This window comes from Dipodomys spectabilis, unplaced genomic scaffold (genome assembly GCF_019054845.1).
Source record: "Dipodomys spectabilis isolate Male_0828 unplaced genomic scaffold, ASM1905484v1 ptg000041l, whole genome shotgun sequence".
Taxonomy (NCBI): Eukaryota; Metazoa; Chordata; class Mammalia; order Rodentia; family Heteromyidae; genus Dipodomys; species Dipodomys spectabilis.
The window spans coordinates 1,353,057-1,368,726 of NW_024870718.1; positions in this window are offsets into that span (position 1 = coordinate 1,353,057).

Below are 15,670 nucleotides of genomic sequence, written 5' to 3' on the forward strand. Positions count from 1 at the left end.
TCAGTTGAAGAAAACTTAACTTGGCCCAGACATCAGAATGCAGTTAGTTCAGAACCTTCTGAGCTCTGAGCCAACTTGGTAACCAAACAGAACGGTCACAGGTGGGGTCACCTACTGACCAGGAAGATTCCCTAGAGGCTTTTCATGGTGAAAAGATGATGGGAAAGGATGGTCAAAAGTATGATTTCCTGATGTTCTTCAGAGGAACTTTATTTAGAAGAAGCTGTTCTATTTTTGGTCAGGAATGGGCATGTAGAAGCAGTAGGCACAGGTTTATGCTTTGAACCTTTCCCTGGTTCCAGCTATCTCCTAGAGCATCAATCTTCCCAGGATCAATTCATTGCTGAAGGAATTAAGAAATGGAAATGGATTGAGCCTTGCTTTTGCCTCAGGATCCCATGACATCATACAAAAAGGTCAAGAGTTGAGGGAATGTTTTAATTTGTCCTCCCAAATATGGAGGAGATTATAAAAAGAAATAACAAAAAAGGAAATAAGTAATATTTTATTTAACTTGTTGCTGTTTTGTTTTCCTTTCCTTTAGTCTTGTTTTTTAAGTTTGTATTTTAATTTGTCCTTCCAAATATGGAGGAGATTATAAAAAGAAGTACCAAAAAAAAGAAATAAGAAATACTTTATTTAACTTGTTGCTGTTTTTGTTTTCCTTTCCTTTTGTCTTGTTTTTTAAATTTGTTTATATTTAGGAGGGTAATGGGGCCACAAAGAAGGAACAAAGGAGGAATAAATACAATAGTGGTACTCAATAGACAGTATCAAGGAAATAGATTGTATATCTTGTGGATTGAGACAGAAGGGAAAACTTCAGAGGGAGTGAGGGAAGGGGAAACATGGTTCAAAAAATTATTCTCATTACCTGGTTATGTTACTGTAACCTCTATGTATACCAACTCTATAATACCAATAATAAGAAGAGTTGAGGGTACTGTATCCCCAGAACTCAATTAGATTCTTATCACCATCACTCAATAGTGTTGGGAATCTGAGAAAATGTTTAAAAATCTCTAAATTTTAATTCTTGCTCTGACCTTCCCTCAGGGCCAGGTTGAGATCACAAGACACACCAGATATTATCCATGCAAATTACTTCAACACACAAATGAAGCAAAGTTAAGGTTAAGCTGTATTTACCTATTCATAGTCAATTGTAATTACATAGGCAGAGGTAACATTTCCTCATCTCAAAACATGGAACTTCATCACAGAATAATCTATATACTGAATAGAATCCACATTCAATTTGAATCCAGACATGAGTCTGCTACCCTGTTATTTCTGTCACTATTCTCTCTGATTGTTTTTCTATCTGATCTTCTCTCACAGAAGGCATTTGCCCACATAGTGACTCTGTGATGTTTAAGCACACTGCAAAATCTTCAAAAGCACAATTTGTCTCAGGACAATTTGGCCACCCAAAAGAATATGAAGACCAAAATCTTGAACAGAGAATCCTTCAGATTACTCTTTTCTACTGGAAACACATTATTTGATTAAGCTCAGTTCACTCCGTATACAAAAAGCAATAGAAATTAATGCCAATTGCCTATTAACACTGAACACATGAAGCAATCTCTCCTTCTCTCTGGTAAGAATATTCTGCTCTGAACTTTTGGGTGAAGTTCATTCTATTTTTCTTACCTTTCATTTTTGTGTGAGATAGCTCAGTATCTTTCTGTGCTTGAGTATAATATCTTCCATGGCCCAACATGAGATTGCAAATGACAGCCTTTTCTCAGCATGAAAACATACATGTGTTCTGAGTGTTGGATATGCAATCACTTCACCATGAAAACATGGAACATCACATTGTACTTCAGATAAGTGCAACATAATTTTTAATCCAATAAAAAGTTTGATTTGTAAGAATCTATTACTAATTGTCACATGGTCTTCTGCCAGCAAGATGTAAAATGCTCTCTCTGCTGTAATGTCTTTTCTAGATTCTTGCAATACCAGTGTATAAAGAGATCCTCAGAGGTCAAGATGATCTATTACTGGCCACAGAAAGAGCTTCGCTGAACTCCACATCTGTTCAGACAAGACTGCCCACCCTGCAGATGAGGCAAATAAAGTTACTGTGGAAAAACCATCATTACTTTTTCAGGAATAATGGTAGTAGTTTGCCCAGACTTCTATAGTTAAGGGAACTATAGGAGGGAGCACTCCGATATATTAATTTTGTATGTCAGAAAATCTATATTAGTAGGTAGTGCTGCATGTTAGATGGAAAGATTCATTTAACTTAAACACTTGATTCACTTTTAAATGTAGAAAATATCACAAACTAATATTTAGGCAGTTAGCCAATTGCTGACCATTAGCTGTGTCAGTCTCTTTCTGAATAGTGTTATCAGCTCTTCCAAAGAGAATTTAAGATAGGTATATAGTGACAGGAAATTCTTAGTTGCAGACGAGTTCGGTCAAAGAAGTTAGGGAGTGTCTATTGCAAAGAACAAAACAGGTGTAATGGTGGCACCTGAGTGCCAGTGGTGGCTTGCAAGTTTCGTCATTTGAGACATTCTGCAGTCAGTATCACATTTCAAGTTATTATCAGCATATTTAACACAATATCTGTATACTTATATTGCTTATTTATTTGGTACAATTTTAATCTGCTTTGACTGCTTCCTCTAGTTTTGATTCCATTCATTGTGATTCAATATCTCATTTTAAAATGAAAAATATGTTTCTTCTCTCTTAAAACATTTTATTGTCTTTAAATTGCACAGTGGGGTTTCAATTCAACATGTCAGTTTGTGAGTACAATGCATCTCATTTAGTGTCATTTCCTTCACCAATATATTTTTATTATGTTTATTTTGGGCTTTCAAGCCAAGGCCTCATGCTTAGTATACAGTTACTATTCCACTTGATATTACCTTCTACCCTTTTTTCTCTGGATGCTTTTCAGATAGAGACTTGCTTTTTGAAAGTGATCCTTCTCTTTTACCTTTCCCATCAAAGCTAGTATAGCAGGCATGAGCCAACACTCACAGCAGTTTTGTCAATGTTATGTAAATGAGTGAATTTGAATTATTTCGTTCACACCAAAACAGGTTTCATAAGGAAGTTCTAATTTCCTATCTCCTAACCCTTAAGGAAACATAGCTGTTTTTTCATGTAACATTTCCATTATCTTTAGGCATTCAATAAATTGTTGTTTAAATTTTTTTCCAATCATGGGGCTTGGACTCTGGGCCTGAATACTGTCCCTGAGCTCTTCAGCTCAAGGCTCCACAGAGCCATTTCCAGTTTTCTGGTGGTTAATTAAGAGTCTCACAGATGTTCCTGCAATCTCAGATTTCAGCCTCTTGAGTAGCTAGGCTTACAGGCATGAGCCACCAGTGTGCCCATTTAAAACGTGAAGTACTTTTGTCAGGTGCTGATTATGTGGAGATTCAGATATAAATGCCACCAAATGAATATTCCAAATTATTGAAACAATTACTAATATGTATATCTGAGCACAACTGTATTTCATAATCAAATAGAAGAGATATCAGCAGACTTTGGCCTTGAATATATACTTTACAACCATTGAAGTGATTATGCATTATGGAAGGAGAATACTTGGAAGCAGCTGGTATTGAAAAAGATGCAAAAATAAAGGTCAGACACGATCACTAGGTTGTAGAGAGAGCATTAGGAAACCATTTTTAGTTGCAAAATTTCCCTTTTACTTAAATACCTTTAGAAAGCTGAGTTTCTGCTTTCATTCTTTTCTTGTTCCTTTGCTTGCTTGCTTTCATCCACTAGTGACCATGTTTCAGCAACCTCAGTCTATGTTTGTGAATCAAATTCCCCTATTCACTCAAGCACCATTTTTCCTTTTTTATTTTATTTTTAAAATTTAACTTTTTTGTGAAAGTGATGTACTTACATATGCAAGGTAATGAATACATTTCTTGTTGAACATTGTTACTCCCCCCCTTGTTTTCTCTTACATTTCCACCCCCACAAATGCCCACCCCAAAGTTGTAAAATTCATTTCCAACATATTATCTTGTGAGTATCACTGCTGCATTGGTTGGTCCTTTGTTCTTTTTCTCACCATTTTGTTCTACCCTTTCCTTCCCCAAATCAGATAAAACTATATACAAGTCACTGGGTACCAAATTGAATACAGTCACAACAAGGGATAAACTAAAGTAGAAAAGAAAGAAAAAAGGAAATAGAAAGAAAAAAGAAATAACTTCACACAGTACCTTAAAAACAACAACTAAGCAAAACCTCTTTTTTTCTATATCTTCGAGTTTATTTATCTCAGCATCATCTTATATGGTCATATGTCCACTCTAGTACCATTTTCAACGGAAGAAAGCACCATGAGTAAATGTGCAGCCACACAAATGTACTTACTGAAAGCTATACTATATTCTCCTAGGCACACATGAGTGTCTGGTAGTGGATCTGCCAGCAATCAAGTCAGAGGACAAGGCCAAACTTGTTGATGAGGTAAGGTCCGCTTTATCATCTGAGGTGGAAATGGGTTTTCTTGGTTTATCCCTCTTTTCAATGAAGTTCAAATATGAAAGGAAAACATATACATTATACAGGATTACATACTTCTTTATAAGGAAGGTCAAGGGCCATCTGTTATCAATTGAAACTTGATTGTGAAAGGTCTTCATAGAAAGAAATACTAAAAGAGGGAGTGATTGTGATCAAATTATATGAAACATACAACATTCACTAGTTTCTTCAATTAATTAAAATACCCACTGGGTCAAGATGATCCCATTATACTATATGCATATATGGGAGTAAAACAATGAAAGGTTTTATTTTATCCCATTAATGCTGATAAAAATTTTAAATGAGAACAATTGGACGATAGTAGGACAGGATCAGATACAGGATACAGAATACAGGATACAGAAGTATGGTAATGAGCATTTCATCCTGTTTGAAAGGAATTTTGTATGTACCAAACACCATGGACTTGGGAAAACTTCCAGGCACAGCTCTTAACTCTTCTACAATGCTGAATTTTGCAGTCATTCTCTAGAACACTGTGTGCCACCTAGGTTTTAATATCACTATAGTGAACAAAATAACGTAGAAAAGTCATGATTTGACCCTCATAGTATACAACTTTTCTCTATTTGCAGATGGATAAAGAGGAAAATGAAAATTGTATGTATGCTCAACTCACTACTTGCTGAGGAACAATCTAAGATTTGAGAATGGTTGGATTTTCTTGTTTTCTAATTTTCCAGAAAGGCAGCCTGATTCTAAATCCTAATAGGTAAGAGCACCAAAGTTGTAATGAAAGACTAATAATGAAATGAAAATTAAGACCAGTACTACAACCTCAGAAAACTGTGATGTCATTTCAGTCGTTTGGATTTGTGATTCTGAGATTCAGAGATAGAAGTGTGTTAGTCCATATGTACTGAATTTGAATGTGTAGTGGGGAGGGGTGTTTGTGGTGTATTTTTCTAAAATCATCCTTTGACATAAATAGCCCAATTCATGTATATTTTTATCCAAAATAATGCTCTCTTTATTCACATTAATATTTGAGTCTTCATCCCAATCAGAAATTTAATTTCATCTCACTACTCCTTAACTGAGGTAGTCAATGATGAGTGATGATAAAGGAACCTGATATGGACTGGTACAGGAAACAGCAATGAAGACTTGGGGCCTGATATTGACAACAAAGTTGTGTTTATAACACAGCTATGAGACAACTGCTTACCATGACAGGAATTCCAACATATACATATATATATATATATATATATATATATATATATATGTATATATATATATATTCTGAAGGACTCTAATCTGTAACATCTCAGAATACATCTGGTTGTTGGCATTGTGCACACCACCTTTATTGTGAATCTACAGTACAACAGAATGGAGATTTCTATCATTAGCCACCTGAGCTCCTGAATGAGTTGTTGCACTGTGTACGTGGCTGTGTGAGGACAGGGAGCCATAATTGTGCAAGTATGCTTATATTGCTTATAAAATGAAATCAGGAGGGAAAACTATCACATGATTATTTCTGGTTATTTTTAAATGGTAAGATTTTAGTTTTTTCAAATATTCATAATTTTTAAATGTTAAGCAGATAATTGTAAGAGTCCATTTTTCCTGGAACTGAATGCAATTTCCCAAGAAAAGTTGCTATTTCTTTTAAGTACTAACTTCCCTAGAAGACATAATATGTATAATAGCATCCATTGGATTCTGGAAGAAGACAGAAACTTTAATGAAGACACGAAGGAGATGAGGACAGTTTAACTTGGCATGTGAATAGGCAGAAGGAAGCATGAGACTCCTTTATTGAAGCAGCCTGTGTTGGAATGTTTGTCCCTTTTCAGATTGAACATTTCACGCAGTTGTGTTGCATTTAAGTGGGAAAGCAATTGTTCATTATCAACTCTATCCTGCTCCTCCCCTTTGTCTTTCCATCTGACTCTATTGTTAATGCATTAACACATAAACTGTGTTCACCATCACTGTGTGTGCTTATAGTTCCCTTTGCAGGTTTGCTGGCATTGCTTGATGAGGAATATGCAGTGAGTAACCAGGTAAGCTCATGATTTCTGAGACATAGCTGCTATTATCTTGATACCTGACTGTTGAAATTAAATAAAATATGTAAATATGAACCTGAATATGATCAATGTAATACATCAGTTGAGTATTGTAATTTCATATAGAGTATGTTCCCTATTGTGACCTGATTTAAAACATTTTAAAAATCTTTCTGTACCATTACAAATGATAAGGTAGGAATCTTTTTCCTCATCTAATTTTTCCTCCTTAGAAAATATTTTTGAAATTGACATCAGATAGCCTTGATACATGTATCTGCCTTCAAAAGCTTTTGGCAGGAGTACTGCTTTCTTATTTCCTATTTTCTGCTGAGTTGGCTACTGTTTCTACCCAATTTCTTTATTCTAACTCCTTATTTTTCATTATAGGTGGAGAAATGCAAAATGGTAAGTACTATGAGCTGTCTTACTGTTTAACCATCAAAGATGGAATAATGTTCATGCCTAGTGTGCATTCCAGCTTGAAGGTGTGAATAATGGTTGTGAGTGTGGTGGTATAAATTGATTTTCCTCAAAAAAAGTCCTGAACATTCTCTATAATATCTGGATATAGCTTGGCTAATGTAAATAATGTAGCACATTATACATAGAGTAGGGTTCCTGGCTTAATTTTAAGTTTATATCTATATGAGGTTTTGTATATTTATGTGTTTGACAGGATGTCTGTTTCTCTAGTTGCCAGTGCTTTTAGTAAAATATCCAATCATTATTGAACCTTTATTAGATATGTAAGTTAATATAATTATATTGGAGGAAACATATTCTACAAACAATGTTATCTAAATGTATGTAAATTTTGTGTATGGCACTCTAAAGTGACTTCAGATTGATATGACTTAAGTGATAAATATGGTTTTCATGTTGAGAATTTTCCTCCTATCACAAAACTTTGTTGTGGTTTTTTTATATTTTTCAAAAATCACTCTAAATAAGCTGAAAAGCAGAGTAGCAAATACTTGCTTGGGGGATTAAGACTACAGATAGGCAAGAAGTTTCATCATAAAGTAAAGTATGCAGTTCCAGTTTTGCAGTGCCAAATGTACCCAAGTAAAGAACACAGTGCTAGGCTAGAATTGCCCTAAAGTGGCATGAGGTTCTATACTGAATTTGTTCATTTTTTGTGCCCTACACTGAGTCAGGTTGTTTCCCAGACTGTGGTTCAAGGTCAGGAAGAGGCCAGTGGTTTCCTGGCAGGCTGTCATTTCTTCCATTTCATCCCCACTGTGCTCATCACTTTGTACTAAATATGTTGGGCCCAGTAGAAACCCAAAACATATTCTCATCATTGTTTTCATGTCTACACAGCCTCATTCAGTGTCTTACTCATATTCATGTGATGAAGGATTGGTGAAACGTGAGTGATCAGGTTAACCATGCAAACAGTTCTCAAAGTTTTACACCCATGAAAAACAAGTCATAGCTTCTTTATATGTGTAATAGAGGTCTTTACTAATATGCAAGTCACTAGGGACATTTCACTCTATTTTAAAAGTAACTTAAGTAAATAGAAGTTAACATTCAGAACCTATCAGTCTAACATTTGCAGTGCCTAAACTTGCTTACAGCATGATTCTCATCCTCTTATGGTAGCTGTTCGAAGTTTTGTCTAGACCCTGGCATTGTTATCAGATACTTACATTTGTAACACAGTTGCAATTTCAAATTTACACATAGGTGAGAGTCATGATACCAGTAGAAGTATGATGTGGAAAGCTGAATGCTCTTTTCCTCTCTTAAAGGTTTCAAGTGAGTAGAATTTTTGCTGAAAACCTTGGTGTCTACAGGCTTCAAGTAAGAGTTGAGAGTCTGGGGACAGAGCAGGAAAATGTTGTGTTAGCCAGAGTAAACTCAACAGGCATAAGAAGGAAGGGCAGGTCACTGTATATTGGATTTTTCTATATTATCTGTCAAGATTTTGTTTGAGATTCTTGAAATTCTTCAAAGGAACACAACAGTTTTGACTCTCTGCCAACCAGTTTTGGAAACTGGTGAATAAAACTTGCTGCTTTGGAGCTTATTGCAAATACAATGAAAAAATAGAGCAGGAAAAAAGAAAGGGAAGGGAGGGAACAGATGAGAAAATTACTTATTTTCAGCTTAATGACACTACTGAGGGTCTCTATGTACATGGGCATTAAGTATAGTGATAATGTAACCTTAGCACTTTCTTATTGAGGATTGTAAGAATGTACGTTTCCAGAAAAGAAAATATTTCTGAAATTTATCCCAGCCAACTTCAATCTTTTGGGTTTAGACTGTTAAAGACTATTAAGTAATGACTCTGTTTTACATTGACTACTGTCCTTGAATATTTGTTTTGCTCTAGTTGAATTCCTTTAGTATAATTCAAGTACCTTGAGAAATAGCTATGATAAAACTTGTTCTCTTTGCAAAAATATTCATATTTTGGAGGGTCAGGCTTTACTTCCAGCAAAATGTACCATTACAAATGATTACACTTGCTAAGTAATGTGTAAGTTGTAACACAACAGTTTTTCCAAGTTAAATAATAGATAAAACAATAGCAGCAAATGTAGACCCAGGAAAAACAAATGATTGTGCACCATTCAAGAGAAATGAAGATCTAACTGTGCTTTAAAAGAGGCAGAATGGGAACCTGGGCTCATGCCTGTGATTCTAGATACTCAGGAGGTTGAGAGCTGAGGGTCGCAGTTCAAATCCAGCCTGGGCAGGAATGTCTGTGAAATTCTTGCCTCCAGTTAACCACCAGAAAACTAGAAGTGGGGCTGAGGCTCAAGTGGTAGAGTGCTTGACTTGATCTGAAGAGGTCAAGCACAGTGCCCAGACCCAGAGTTCAAGTCCCATGACTGAAAATAATAATAAAAAAGAGGCAGAAGAAGAGATAAGACATTAGCACTGGTTTGAATAGTGTGTGATTCCCACTTAAGCTGCTCAAGTTGCTTTTAATTAGAAAGGCTCTGCTGTATTTTCATTCCTTTTCTGTTTTCCTCTTATCCTCCTTTCCTTGGCTGAACAGCAAAGTTCAGCAGCAACTCCAATTGATGGTTAATCAATTGCCTCTGTTAACTAGAACCCTATATCCAAACCAAGAAAGCAATTTGTGTAACTATTCAGCCACCGAGTGGACCAAAATTATCCTCTTTTTCTTAGATCCCCCTAAGGTCCTGGTGAAGGATCTTTCAGGAGATAAGATAGAGGATGAGCAGACTCAACCTATTGGAGAGGTAGGTATAATTGCTTTCTTTTTCTAAAAGAGTGTTTTTTGTGTGTATTGTATCCTATTAAATCAAGTTCACATATGAAAATCTGATAACCTGACATAGATTAAAGAGGATTTATATAATATCCTTATGGAGGAATGTCAGCTGTAAGTGTGCACCACTAATATCTGATTGACAATGGCATTCATAATAAGAAAAAATAATAGCATGCCAATAGAGTGGTTCATGCCTCTAATCCTAGGAACTTAGTGATTGAAATATGGGATCATGGTTCTAGGCATAACTTTTAGATAACATGTCAACCAATAGTTGGGGTGGGTTGGTGGTAAGGGCTACCATTTCACTTATGACAGCAAGCATAAAACATGTTTATCATGATGTAAGCCTGACTGGACAAAGAGTGAGAGGCTCTCTCAAAAATACCTATAGCCAAAAAGAACTGGGGGCTTGGCTCAAATAGTAGGACCCCCGCTTAGCAAGCACAAAGTTCTGAGTTGAGGCCAGTACTGCCTCAAACAAGGAAAATAGAGTGGTTTGGTTCAAAATCACACACACACACACACACACACACACACACACGCACATGCACACACACACGCACACACAAGTGTGTGGAACTATCACAATGAAACTATATTTTTTCAATTAAAATATGATGATGAAAACTATTTTGAAAACGATAACATTATGCATCTCACCTATGACTGCATTAGATACCAAAACTTTGGTAATGAACATTTTCCTCCCTTGCATATTTTTACTGTTCAAGAGGATTTTTTTAATCTATGAACCATAGAGGAATTGACAGCCTTCTTTGTAAATTTCAAGAGCCATTTGCAAAGCTGCATGTATAATCTTTCCCTGGAGCAGTGTTTACTGTCTATTTTTCCAACAACACCTTAGTGAACATAGTAATTACATAAAAAATACATGGCATGATGGAACCCTCATAGTGTCCTTCTTTGTCTCATTGCAGATGGACTCAGGAGCAATAGTAAATTTTAAGTATTCTCGTCTCACTTGCTGAGGAACAAAGTAGGGAGAAAGGTTGGGTTTTCTTGCCAGGTTTTTCTGTTTGTTGTTGTTTAGAAAGCCAGCCTGACTCCAGGTCCTGATAGAAAAGGGAATTTGGAGCGTAGAACAAATATTGTTAATCAAATGAAAATTGATACCATCTAGTACAATCCCAGAGAGCAGAATATCATTTTGGGGAGGTGGATTTTTGTTTATAAAATTTGGAGCCGGCCCAGAATTCAAGCCCCACGACCGACAAAAAAAAAAATTTGGAGCTGGGCACCGGTGGCTCATGCCTGTAATCATAGCTACTCAGGAGGCTGAGTAGCCAGCAGTTCAAAGCCAGCCTGGGCAGGAAACTCCATGAGACTCTAATCTCCAACAAACCACCAGAAAATCAGACGTGGCAATGTGGCTCAAGTGAGAGGGTGCTAGCTGAAGAGCTGAAGAGCTGGGGACAGTGCCCAGGCCCAGAGTTCAAGCCCCTTGACTGACAACAACAAAAAATGGAATGATAAATGTGAGTCTGTATGTAGTGATTCTAGTTATGTATTTTTCAAGGAAGTATGTTTCTACATATAAACTGCATTAGGTGTCATTTTACTATTTTAAAAAGTCCCACAAGATTATCCTTCTTTTATAAATCAGTTTGAATCTTCGCAGCAGCCCAATTTGGAGATTGGTTTAATATAATTACTCCTTTAGTGGAGGTGATCATAGATGAAAGACACAGGATTTGATCTTGCACATGGAAGGATGAAAATAAAACCTAGGTTTGGGCCCTAATGCTCATAATCTGAGGTGTGGATTACTGTTTATTAATGAGCAATGGGAAAACTGGTGATTATGCTGCATCTTCCAGCATGTAGATGGACTTTTGAGATTTTTAAGGCCTGCACAAATTCCAAAAATTCTCCAGCAGTATAAGGTGACCACAGGGTCACACAATTTGAGGTGGCAATAAACACATTTGAATGTTCTGTTCAATATAGTTAAGAAACCAAATCACACATAGTCTATATGGTACTAGGCACGTCATAGATTTACAAAGGTATGAGTCATATGGCTAGAAGAGTGTAGGGGAACATGTACAAGTGCTATAACTCTTCCTCAGCCCTTCAATCTCAGTCTTTCAGAATGCAGAAGTTATTTAATCATATTTAATGATGTGCTCCCAATCATCCAAATATTTCTTAAATTTCTAAGCACTCATATCCAAAATAGAATGACAGTAGAACTGGAAGTGATTGTCTATTAACCTTTTTCCTACTATGGTGTTATACATCTACAGTACATCTGGGTTAAAAAATATGTGCATGTACCCTTAGATCTCCCAGATGATGTGCCACTCTCATAGAGATAGTGTGAGCATGAAACACTATGACTACACAGATACAAGCATAAAATCTAGAATAAAAAGGATGTAAGGCTATCACAGGATGAGTACTTCGTATTTTAAGTAGTAAGATTTCTGTATTCATATTTTCTGTGCAAAGAAATTACTAACTTTAAAAGGATGAGAAAATAAAGATAGTAGAACATTTTGTCAAGAATGGAATAAAGACTCTCAACAAAGATTTTTTTTAATCAATGTCCAAGTCCACAGACAGAGACAATATGAATAGCTAGGAGATCTTGTGAGAAGATAGGTTCTTGGAGGGAGATCAGGGGCAATTTAGGTGGATTGTGAATAAGAAGAAAGAATCATGGGATTCTGGTATTAAAACATAGCAAGCATTTCAGGATATATCCTCCTCTTAGATTGGTCATTTCACACATCTTGGGTGCCGTTATTTAAAACCCAGTGTACTTTACTTAAAACTCTCTCTATCCTGCTCCTCTCATTTGCTTTAACATCTGTCCATATGTCTCCCTCAGATAATAATCCTGGTTGATTCATGAGCACCCTTATGATCTTGCAGACTGTCATTCTGTGTCTTTATAATTCTCTTCAAGGATTTACTAGAGATTCTGTCTCAAAATGAGGATGAAGAAGATCAGGTAAGCTCACTTAACTTCTGAAACACTATAGTTGTTGCCTTTAAGTCAACTGACTTAAAGGACAAAAGTCTGAATGTGAATTGTGTGCATAATTTTATGGGTAAGGGAAGTTTCTTCAAATGAGACATGCTCGAAGGCAACATAAACAAATTGGTGCATCCTTACTGATGATAGCATGTGTTTCTTCACCTGTGTCTCTCTGTCCTCAAGAAGGGCTTATAAAAGCTCATTATATCTTGGGGTTCATTTCACTTAGCATCATCTTATATGGTAATATGTACATGACTTTTGAACTTTTCAGCTCATCTAATAAGAATATCCTAATGTATGCTAATTATTGCAAATAAGGGAAACCATGGAACCTAAATTTCTTTGGGACTGGGTTACTTCACTTAATATGATTTTTCCAAGATATAGACACAAGAGGTCTGTCTTTATTGTTATTGCTTTAAATGTACCATTTGATTTTATTTGTTGCTGTTGTTGTTGTTGTTGTTGTTTCCTTTGAATGTTCTTCCCCCTATGGTATATCCCCTGTGGTCACTGTACTTGATTTTGGTACCCTGCATCTTGTATATACATTTCTCTAATCTGGGGTGGGGAAGGGGAACAACAAAATGCTGAAACAAGGACATAGGATGACCCAATGCAACAAGGAAACCCACAGGACAGTATATTGGAATCGAACTTTACAACTTTAGGCAGGGGTTTGGGGAGGGGGATTGGGGAAGGATTGTGGGAGGTAGGGGGCAAGGGATAGTGGGACAACAACAAGGGAAGAGGTAACAATGATGGACAAGTAATGACTCATTAACTTAGTAATGTAAATATAACCCCTCTGTACAGCATCTTTACAATAAAAAAGAATTACAACTGTCTAAAGATGAGAAAGAGAAATAAAAAGTGCTCATTGCACATTTTTTATTATTGCCAAAGTAATTTTAGGACATCCAGTCCCCTTTGATACCCTGTGTGTTTTAGCAGGAGTAAGTTGCTCTCTTCTAATCTTTCTCTTCTATAGAGTTGACTACAGTTTTCCATCTACTTCCCACTTTTACCAAGTGACAATAAGCCCTATGCTCCAGGACATGGCACAATCAGATTCTCATATGGATTCCTTCTCTGTAATTACAGGTGGAAAATGAAGATAAAGTATATGGTATGTAATATGGAATCTCTCAAAAAATGAATCTACTAGATGATGGAAAGGTGGGAGAGTCTTGGTTTTTATTGAGTTTTCAGGATTTTGCTTTCAATATGGGATAGGGGTATGGTTCTAGAAATTCATAATCCAGGTAATAAAAATTAGACATTCTCTGTAGCATCTGGAATCAGGCATTTCCATTTTGATGATGTGTTATTGTGCATGTTTGGTGCCTAGCCTATGTGTGCATTCAAGTGGTTTGAATGTGATTGTGTTTTGTGCCTTTGTGTGTTAGTGTTTTATTAGCTATCTGTAAAACTAGTTGTAAAGGTCAGTATTTTCAATAATCAATCATGATTATTATTACAATATTATAAATGTGGGTGAATTAATGAAATTACAATTGATAAAGGAGGCAATTATGAGGAGATAGGTCTTTGACCTTCAGATAATGTAACCAGAGGAAGGAAGCACCATGACCATGTTCAAATTTTGTCTTCCTTCTTTGAGCCTGGCCATACTCTTTGTGTTCTGGGGAGAAACGTGGTAATGTGAAGAGAAGCAATAGATATCTCTAAGGGATAAAGTGATCATGTGACTTGTGTCTAGGACAAAGGTAAAATTTTACACTTTCCAGAGAAGCAAATGGAGTCTTATGATAGCAGAAAATCCATAAGGTAACTATACCTATACCTACCAGTTAAAGTAGTTGTGATTACTTGGGTAGGTCTATGCATCAATGGATATCATGGTAGCTCAGTTCCATCAAGATAAATAAACAAAATATGAAGTGATGACTTTAGTAACTTATCCACTATTTATGTAGAGACTATTATATTCTGAAATTCTATTTTGTTGTAGCTATGATCAATTTTACTATAAAACATGAAAAAGAGCTAGATTTAAAGGTCAATTATTTCATAAATGCTATACTTGAAGCATCAGTAACCTAGACATGTTGTATTTGTAGGTCATAGTTTCCCAGTAGTTCTGATGGAGACATGCTGTGATAGCCCCCTCTATCTTGCAGAAAAGAATCTTGAGTGCACAAATAGGGACAGTATTTCTATTGGTAGTAGAAAACATAAATCCCATCTATGCCATGGTAGGTCATGATGGATATCATGGTTGTGGTCAGGAGAATCAGCTTCCCTACTTCACCTGAGTGACACAATCTCATGTAGCACCTACTAACTAGAAATGAGTAGGATCTGGGGTCCTAATTTCTGCCAGAAGTGCTGTCTGTGTCTCTTTCTAAAATCTTAAAGGGAACAAGTACCTTTCATATTATGATTTCATTTTCCTGTGTGATGACAACTGAAGTTGCTGACAGAAAGCAGGAGTCTGCTACCAAGCCTCTTGTAGACAGTCAGGACATATATTTGTAAAGACAGAAGGTATCATTAGCTCCATTATAGAGGATATACAGGCCTGGGAAATTAACTATTTTCTGCTTTTCATCTGCTTCAGGAAAATTCTGATAGCCAGTGATAGGGATTGATATGGATGTTCTTTGATGGCCCTTTGAATGACCCAGATGCCATCAGTTTCAGTGAGTGTCTCCTATATCTCACTAAGGCCAGTCCTAAACATGACATCATTCCAGTGACACAGGGTGGGATCCTGGCCCTGGCTGGGCACTGCAGTGGCAAGTCTTTGTTATCCTCATTGCTTGTCATCCATGCTAGAGCTCAAACCTATGTTACTTGAGA